This window comes from Petaurus breviceps, unplaced genomic scaffold (genome assembly GCF_028583685.1).
Source record: "Petaurus breviceps papuanus isolate PSGF00001 unplaced genomic scaffold, PetGlider_PUasm1.0 188, whole genome shotgun sequence".
NCBI classification, from domain to species: domain Eukaryota; kingdom Metazoa; phylum Chordata; class Mammalia; order Diprotodontia; family Petauridae; genus Petaurus; species Petaurus breviceps.
In genome coordinates this window covers 39,257,659-39,267,689 of record NW_027185804.1, presented here as the reverse complement: position 1 = coordinate 39,267,689, position 10,031 = coordinate 39,257,659, and the positions used below count along the sequence as shown (strand labels likewise).

The 10,031-nt window shown below is 46.1% G+C and overlaps 1 pseudogene; it reads left to right on the top strand.

Moving 5' to 3' along the window:
• Window positions 1-4,248: 4,248 nt before the first annotated feature.
• LOC138163313 (zinc finger protein PLAGL2 pseudogene) lies at window positions 4,249-5,731 on the top strand (annotated as a pseudogene).
• The last annotated feature ends 4,300 nt before the right edge of the window (window positions 5,732-10,031 follow it).

Sequence of the window (10,031 nt, the reverse complement as noted above, 5' to 3'; positions counted from 1 at the left end):
GGGGGGGGGGGGGGGGGGGGGGACTGCCCTGGCTCTCCAGGCACCCCAGACGCCTGGATTCATCTCTCTGTTGGACCAGGGGGTCCAGGAGTGACAGCTCCAGGTCTCCAGGCAAAGGAAACCATGCTGTCAAGTACCCCAGACACCATTGGTCCTGCCAGCCCTGGATCTCCAGGCACCCCAGACGCCCAGGTTCTCCCCTTTGGGGGATGCAGGGGTGGAATGGTGGAGTGCCACTGCTTTCCAGACAACCCAAAAACCCTGGTTCCAGACTTTAACTCTCCAGGCAGTCCAGAGGCCCTGATTCTCCCTTCTGGGTGACCCAAATTTCGAGGTGGGGGAGACTACTCAGGATCTCCAAACACCCCAGAGGGCTGGGTTCCTCTCCCTGGGCCACTATTGGTTTGAGAGGGACTGCCTCATCTCTCCAGGCATCCCACACACAAGAGTTCCCCTCCCTGGGAGACCAGAGGGTATATGGGGGGGGGGGGGATTGATCCAGATCTGCAGGCACCCCAGACACCTGTATTCTCCCATCTAAGGTACCGGGGTTTGAAGGGGGGGGGAATGCCCCAGCTCTGCAGCTCCCCAGATGCACTTGTTCCAGTCCCTAGGGGACCTAGGGGTTCTGGGGGCTACTGTACCAGGTATGCAGGCACAGCAGAGGCCAGGGTTCCCCTCTTTAGAGCACCCAGAGGTGCTGGGGGGGATTTCCCTGGCTTTCCAGGAATTCCAGATACCCCATTTTCAAACCTGGAGGACTTGGGTGTTGAGGGGGGGAACTTCCCCGGCTCTCCAAGCCCTACATACACCCGGGTTCCTCACCCTGGGGGAACCAGGCTTTAATGGGGGACTGCCCCAACTCTCCAGGCACCCTAGATGCCCATGTTCCCCCTGTGAGGTACTGGGGGACAAGGGGGGCCTGCCCCAGATCTGCAGCAAAACAAGCCCTTGTTCAGGATACTAGGGGAACGGGGTTCCTGGAAGCGACTTCCTCAGATCTCCAGGCACCTCAGACATCTGATATCTCAGTTACCCTGACTCTCCAGACACTCCAGACACTAAAGTTACACCCCTGTGCTCACTTCATTAAAGTTTGGGGTGACCTGGTCTGCAAAAGGGGAACAAATCCCTGAAAACCTGTCTGAGATGACTTATGCTTTTCTGGTTAAGACTGATTTGTCATCATTATTCAATCATGTCTGACTCTTTGTAACCTCTTTTGGGGTTTTCTTTCCAAAAATACTAAGCAGGTTTATCATACCCTTCTCCGTCTCATTTTGCAATGAGGAACTGAGGCAGAGAGCCTTAAGTGACTTGCCCAGGGTCTTGTAGAGAGTTGGAACTCACCAAGGGAGTCTTCCTGACTCCAGGGCAGACATTCTCTCTGCTGTACCACATAGCCTCCCAGCTAGGAACTTGAATTCCTTAGGAGTCAGAAAGTGCAGGATGGACTACAACTAGAGGCTATCTCACTGCCTTCCCCCTATCCCAAAGATGGGAAGAAACTGAGAAATCTTAGCCTACTTCCTCATTAAAATATCCACCAATCAGGATTTCCAGGGTTGGTCCCAATGATGCAGTGTCAGGCCAGTCAGAAAGAAGACACACCTAGGTATAAATTGTGTCTTTGACTCTTGCTCTGTGTCTTTGGAACAAACAGGGGCATGACCTTGACACGTCCTTTATGATGTGCCCTATTAATAAATGATATAGTGTTAAAAGAAATGCCATAGTTATTGACTGGTAAAATTTAACTTGGACAGATCCCAACATCATATTTAACATTCAACCTGCTTTCTTTTCCTCATGAATGAAACACTATATACCATCCCAAGGTTTTTTACATGTTGTATACTTTGCTTAAATATATATTTCCAGGGGCGGAGCCAAGATGGAGACGTAAAAGCAGGAAAACACCGTGTGCTCTCCCCATAAGCACCTCAAATACCTATAAATTATGACTCTAAACGAATTTTAGAGCTACAGAACCCACAAAGTGACAGAGAGAAATAAATCTCCTGCTGAAAGCAGCCTGGCAAGAAGTCAGAAAGGGTCCATCGCAGCTTACTGGGAGCCCAGCCAGGCTTGAGCCTGTGGTTGGAGCCCCAGGGCAGCCCGACCAGCAGGAGCTGGAGCAGACTTCAGGAGACTGGATCACCAGAAGCTGTGGTAGTTTCCTGAATTATCAACCCATAAATGCCAAGACAAAGTAAAAGGTCAGTGTGGAACTCTACTGGAACTGGGGAGGGGGGGGCAGAGCACAGTCTGGCCCCTGCCCCCAGGCAGAGGTGCTTCAGCTGTGCAGCCACCTCCACATGGCTGCTTCAGAGCTCCTGGACTTCAGATTGCAGGGGGACCAAGCAACGATTTAGAGGGTAATTGCTCTTGCTATAACCTGCTTGGATCTGGTCTCCTGTCTTGGGTGGAGGTCCTGAGTATGTGACCAGTGAGCCAGAGCTTGTGGGGGCTGTAGAGGCAGCCCGCTCCTAATAGCTCAAGCAGCTGCGAAAACCCCAGCAATTTGGGACAAAGCTTTCCCCTCTATAAGGAGAGTTCTACTGTGGTAAAGAGCTCAAAAGCCAAGTAATTGACTGGCAACATGAGTAAGCAAAGGAAGCAAAGCAAGCACAACAATTTGACTTTAGACTCTTTTTCTGGGAGACAAAAAGGATCAAGGCATGGAAGGGGAGGAGGACAACACAGTCAGAACTCGTTTCCAAGTAAAATATAATCTGGTTACAGGCAATGGAGGAGCTCAAGAAGGAGTTTGAAAATCAAGTAAGAGAAGTGGAAGAAAAATTGGAAAGAGAAATGAGAATGATGCAAGAATATCATGAAAAGCTAGTCAACAAACTGACTGAAGAAATAACACCTTAAAAAATAGGCTTAAAAAACAGACCAACTCAAATGGCAAAAGAGGCCCAAAAAGCCAATGAGGAGAAGAACGCCTTAAAAAGCCAAATTTGCCAGATGGAAAAAAAAAATTTCAAAAGCTCACTGAAGAGAATAATTCCCTCAGAATTAGACTGGAGCAAGTGGAAGCTAATGACTTTATGAGGAATCAATGTACTATTAAACAGATCCAGACCAATGAAAATATAGAAGGAAATGTGAAATGTCTCACTGGAAAAACCACTGGTCTGGAAAGTAGATCCAGGAGAGATAATTTAAAAATTATTGGGCTACTTGAAAGCCATGATCAGAAAAAGAACCTAGAAATCATCCTTCAAGAAATTCTCAAGGGAAATTGACCTGATATTTTAGAACCAGAGGGCAAAATATAAATTGAAAGAATCCACCTAATACCTCTTGAAAAAAATCCCAAAAAGAAAACTCCTAGAAATATTATAGCCAGGTTCTGGAGTTCCCAGATCAAGGAGAAAATATTACAAGCAGCCAAGAAGAAAAAAAAATTGAATATTGTGGAAACACAATCAGTATAACACAAGATCTAGCAGCTTCTACATTAAGGGATCGAAGGGCTTGGAATGTGATATTCTGGAGGTCAAAGGAGCTAGGATTAAAACCAAGCAAAACTGAATATAATGTTTCAGGGGAAAATATGGTCACTCAATGAAATAGAGGACTTTCAAGCATTCTTGATGAAAAAACCAGAGTTGAAGAGAAAATTTGACATTCAAATACAAGAAGCAAGAGAAACATGAAAAGATAAACAGGGAAAAGAAATCATGAGGAAATTATCAAAATTGAACTAATTCACATTCCTACATGGAAAAATGATAATTGTAACTTATGAAACTTTTCTTTTCTCGGTATATGGATAGTTGAAGGGAATATAAATATGTATATATATATATATATATACACACACATATGTATACATACACATATATGTCTATATAGGAGGATATATGTGCATATGAAAACATATGTGTGTTTATATATGTGTAGAGGTATACATAGACAGAGGGCACAGAATCCAATTGAATAGGAAGGGATGATGTTTTAAAAATAAAATTAAGAGGTGAGAGATGAATATAATGAGAGGAGATGGGGAGAGAGAGAATAGGGTTAAATAACATCATATTAAACATGTAAGGGGTCTGCTACCAGGGCCTGACCGGGGGTGGCCAAGCCGGAGTGCTTCCCGCCCTGGAGCCTGGGGTCCTTTAATGTGGTGAAGATATTCTTTTGAAGGGTCCTTTGAAAACTGTGTCAGAACAGAGTGAGCACAGTGCTGATGGGGAAGAGTTCTCATTAATATGGCCCTCCCCCATTAGCCCTGACATGACAGCATTCTTCACCAGTGTCCCTAACTGGATTCAAGATGCAAAGCAGGAGGAGGAGACAGGCTGGAATCTAGTTCCCAGGCCAAGAGGCTTTGAGTCAGAAAGTCAAGTCAAGTGCCAATGTGAGATCTCTGGTACCTTCTTCTCAGGTGGGGAGAAGCTGGGAACCCACAGCCTCCCCCACACAGAACAAAGGCCATACAACTGCCCTCAGCTACACTGTGGCAAGGCCTTTGCATCCAAGTACAAACTTTATAGGCATATGGCCACTCATTCAGCCCAGAAGCCCTACCAGTGCATGTATTGTGAGAAGGTGTTCCATCACAAGGACTATTTGCAGAATCACCTGCAGACCTACGATCCCCATAAGGAGGCCCTCCACTGCCCAGATTGGGGTAAGAGCTATAACACCAAGCTGGACTATCGACGCCACCTGGCCATGCATGCTGCCATGAGTGGTGACCTTATCTGCAAAGTTTGTCTCCAAACCTTTGAAAACACTCACGTCCTCATGGAGCACCTGAAAGCTCACTCATGGAGAGTATCAGGTGAGGTCAAGGAGAAGAAGCATCCCTGTGACCATTGTGATTGACATTTCTATACCAGGAAGGATGTAAGGAGGCACCAGGTGGTACACATGGGGCACAAAGACTTCCTTTGCCAGGACTCTGCCCAGAGGTTTGGGCATAAGGACCATCTTACTCAGCACATAAAGAAGAGCCACTCACAAGAATTAATGAAAATTAAGAGAGAACCAGTAGACAATGTGGGACTCCTCAGCTGTAGGTCCTCAGTTACAGTGAAAGAAGAGCTGAGCCCAGTTCTGTGCATGGCATCCAGGGACATAATCGGGGGTAAGACCTTCCCATGTATGTTACCCATGGGTATGTATAGCACCCATCTCCCAGCCATGCCAAGTTCAGGGATGCCCATTCTCTTGTTCACAATTCCTGGCCAATGGGAATGAGTTATCCACTGGAATCTTCCTCATCCATCTCCTCTCCACCACAACTTCCCCTCAAATACCAGCTTGGATCTACCTCATACTTGCCGGAGAAACTACCCAAAGCAGAGGTGGAAAGCTTTCTGTTGGAGCTTCCTGGAAGCCTATCTCTCCCTCCAGTGAGCCCCAGTCCTCCTCACCTCAGCCGGCCATTTTGGATGAAGCCCTGCTTTCCAAGAGCCCTGCCAACCTCTCTGAAGTGCTTTGTGCTGCTAACATGGACTCCTCTCACCTCCTGGGCTTCTTCGCCCTGAACCTTCCTCCATGTAACCCACCTGGGACCACAGGAGGATTAGTCATGGATTACTCACAGGCAAAAACCCAACCACTGCTTACCACTTTGCAGTCTCAGCCTCAAGATTCTCCAGGACCTGGGGGACCCCTGAACTTTGGGCCCTTACATTCATTACCCCCAGTTTTCACCTCTGGCTTGAGCACCACCACTCTGCTACATTTTCATCAGGCATTCCCATAGGCTGAAAGAGGTGCCAGGCTTGGCCCTCAGGTCATAAATCCCAACACTTATTTCCTCCTTCTGTTCCCTGTGAAGGCTGCTGAGCTTTCAAAGCTGGGTTCAAGATAAAAGGATTCTAGTGTCTGTCCCGAGCACTTGGGTTCAACCTCCCAGAGCAGCCTTGAGGTTGCTTGAACCCTAATTCCGTGAAAAGATTTCATACAATAGGACTTCACATATTTTTTGTTTGTTTTCAATCTAAATAAGGAACCACACTTAACATTCTCCCTCCCTAAGGTTTGAGAGCTTCATTCTTCTCTCTGGGGAGAGGGGCTCCTTGGAGAAGCAGGAACAGTGAGGTTTCACTTTGGATTGTCCCAAGAAAACCAGCTGGAGAGACGCACCTTCTAGTCCACACTTGTAGACCCTGTAATGGTCCCTGCTGATGGAGAAGGGTCTTTGAGAGATCAATCCCAGTAACCTGCCTTGGACAGAGTGGACAGGAGAAAGGGCCTCCTTGTTCCCTTCCCCCACTGCCCCATCCCTCTTTACTGCTTCTCTACTCTGTATCAGTGTTGCCAGCAGTGATACCGTCTACACAGTTGATTCAGACACATCATTTCATTTCCCCTTGCAGAGCCGTTAGAGTAGATTTATTCCAGTGATCATTGTTTACACACCATGAATCCATTCCCACCAGTACAATCCAGTTGACACCAGCATGAAACTTTTGGGTACCTGGTGTTAACTGGAGCCCTGTTTATATGATGGAGTGGGGTTTCATGGGCTTCTCTTCACTTGAGGTCACATTTTTCCCCCATGGGGAAATAAACTGACTCTGAACTGCTTCAGGTTCTACTGTCCTTTCTGGCTCTCTTAGCTCACATTACCCCATGAGGCAGGCAAGGAGAATAGAACAGTATTTAAGAGGTCTTGATCAGTTCTGCTGAAGTACACGTTGGTCTCCTTTTGAATTAGAGATGGAAAACAAGTTAAAAGGCAAGACCTGGGGCCTCCTATCCTTCCAAGTATCTTTTGCTATGCCTAGACATAGGAAGGCATTTGGACTCCGTAGTTTAGTTAAGGTGGCAAAGGAGAGGGTGTGAGCACCTCATTTGTTCTCTCCAACCCCGTTCCCTTTCCAGGAAGCTATGGATTTACTGGAAGGATAGTATTCAGGAGGTTAGGACTAGAAAATCCAACATTGGTTTATCATGGAGAAGTAACTATATATGAACTGTCCCAACACTAAATTCCTCTGATCATTATACCCACTTTCACCCCTATATTCAGTCACTGATATATAGGGTCCATGATATGCAGGCTTTTCTCAGCAAAAGGCCACTGGTCTTGCTTTCTTTTCTGCTCTTATTTTCACATTGTTTGCAATGAAAAATTTCATCCAAAATTTAATCAAGAACACAGAGATCTCTTAGGATAGGAACAGGAATTTATTCTCTTCCCCAGGTGAAGAGGGCAGTCTTCCCCATGACCAACCATGAGGAAGAGGCACTTTACGAAAGGCAGAACAAGAATTTATACCCTAATAGGGTCCCTTCTCCCATTGGTTGGGAAGGGGGGCTCAAGTCTCTGCCGAAAATCTTCCCTAATGGTAAACAACAAAGGAGCCCACCAAGGAGGCTGATTGACAGCCAGGTAAAGGGAAGAGGGTCCCACAGAGGTAGGAAATCTGAAAGCCTAATGTATCAGCAATGCCATATTCACAATGCCTATAGAGATTACAAATATGCTGATATAATTATCCATCACAAAATACGTCATGTTTGCCATATGGGGAAATAAACTAGAAAATTTATTAAGATACCAAAAGACTGAGTCCCAAAACCAGAAAGTGAAAGCCATCAGAGTAGTTATGATATTGGCACAGATAGATAAAGTAGAAAGCACCCACATTTTCAAGCCTTTAAAACAGAACAGGCTACCTCAGGCAAAGGTCCTCCTCTCCCCACTCACAGCAACCACCCAGCGTCCGGGAAGCGCGCTCCCAGCAGCTCCGGCCCCTGGCAGTGCTCAGCAGGAGTTCTTAGCAGAAAGTCCTTAGCAGTCCTAACTCAAAAAAAAAAAAAAGGGCTTCGCGCTGCCGCTACCTCTGCTGCTGCCGCCGCCGTCGCAACCACCACCAACCGCCGCCAGCCCCCGCAGGACCGCTAGCTCGGCTTTCACTTTCTCTCGCTTTCCGCTTTCTCTTGCTCTGCTATGTCAGCACGTCCATGGGGCATGGAAGATCTTTAAATCCCATAACGCTTACACCTCCTGAAAGGTCTTGCTGCTGATTAACAGCAGAAGGAGTAGAGGAAGGAGGAGGGGAAGTTCTAAGAAGTCTTCAACCCCACCCACCCCCAATGCCAAGCAAAGGCAACTTCCCAAGGTTCAAAATACCAGCATAGCTTCTCTCCATTTTATTCAATGGCAAATTAAGAACAGAGAAAATCAAAATACAGCATAATTCAAAATATAGCATTCACCAAGTGTAATTCAACCACTCCACCCCTGGATATTACATTCTTTTAATCAATCACAAAGTCCCTCTTCTAAATACACTCCACCCCTAGGCAGTACATTCATTTAGTCCATCACAAAGCCCCTCTTCTCAAATGGAGATTAGTTTTCAATCATAAGTAAAGTACATTCATTTGTTCAATCACAGAGCACAAAAAAAGTCAAAAGTTTCCCACCCTTGGATTACAACTGAATAGGCCATCTACCCCAGAGTTACAACAAGCTTAAGCACAGCATTTAATACCCCAAAAGAGGTCTTTTCTTCATCTTGACCTGAGGCAAGTTCTCAGAAATCTTTGTTCCTGGGGAGACAAAGCTTAGCAAGGCCACAAGATACATTGCCAGTGTCTTCATTAATTCATTCTCTGTCTGCAGAATAGTCCCAGGAGCTCTGAACCAACAGCAAGTTTCCAAGACCTCTGCAGCACTGTCCTTCACCAGTGGACAGAATTCACTCTCTGCCTGCAGAACAGTCTCAGGAGCTCTGCAACAACAGGACTGTCTTTCACCAGTGGATGAATCTGGCAAAACAATATCAAAACAGACAAAGTACCAGCAAAACAGCCATGTCTCCTCAGTCCTTGGCAGCTCTGGGTGGCAGCTCTAAAAAGTGCAAACTGGCCCTCAGCATTCCTCTCTGTTTCTGCCTCCACGATGCTGCTTCCAAAAAATTCTTCTGCCTCTCTCTTTGCTTGTGCCTCTCTAAATTCACATCACCAGCTACTCCCAGTTCAGCCCTCTCCTTTCAAGTCAACAAGTCCATCCCACAAGTGGGATTCACAAGCTCTGGGTTTTAACACAATCAATTCAAAAACCAAGCCAATACAGGGGGATCTTTAAATTCCATTACTATTACACCCGCCCCCCACCATCCTTAGTTTATATGGTAGTACCAAGGAAGGTATCTGTCACCCTGTACGTACCTGATGCCTCTCAACTTTCAACCTTGCATTCTTATCCATTAGTGCTTGTGTTTTAAGTAAAACTGTTCCATCTTCCCCCACCACCCTACTGGCTTTTCCCCTTTGTGTTCGTGACCCAACATGTGCTTCCACCAGCCTGCAAGCAGGAGCCCCAGGGCCAATATTGCTGGAACCCATCCACATGTCTCTACCAACCCAGGATACACACATGTACCTCTTTCACTATTAACTCCACAAGCGCATCCAGTGGCCAGTCCCCTAGGATTTCTCATTTTGAGCAATTCCCTCACCTGATGTCTCACTCTGTCTTCATCATTCACTTTTTAGGACAAAGTACTAAGGTGATTCTGTCTCATTTGCTTAAACCTAGTCCACTTTTCATGGTCTTTTGATTCCCCACTAGGAATGATCAGAATTGCCATTTAGGTGAAGAGGGGAAAAGTGATACTAGGCACCTGCTCTGGCCTGTGGCATACCAGTTGTTTGAGGTGAAGGTGTTAAGACACATTGATGCCCTTAGTTGTGAAGGGATGAGAATCAAATTGAGCATGTTAAAAAAAATTAAGCAGGGTACTTTGGAAAACTGTTTTCAGATGTAGAAATGTCTAGTTCTCCTTAGGTTTGGGCTAGGTGGTTTGCTTTCAAGAATCAACTGTAAGTGAATTCCATGGACTAATTATGTTTTCTAAAGAAAGGTGTTGGCCTTGTCCGCATGGCCGGTTGCTACTCATTTCATCTAAGACTTATATTATGGGAAATGGCAAAGGAGGGGCCAGTGGGGCTCATGGCTACCATTCAGGACTTTATACTCATCTGTTTTATTTTTGTCTTCATCACTGTACCCCCATCCCCCTCCCTGCCATCACTGTACCCCCATC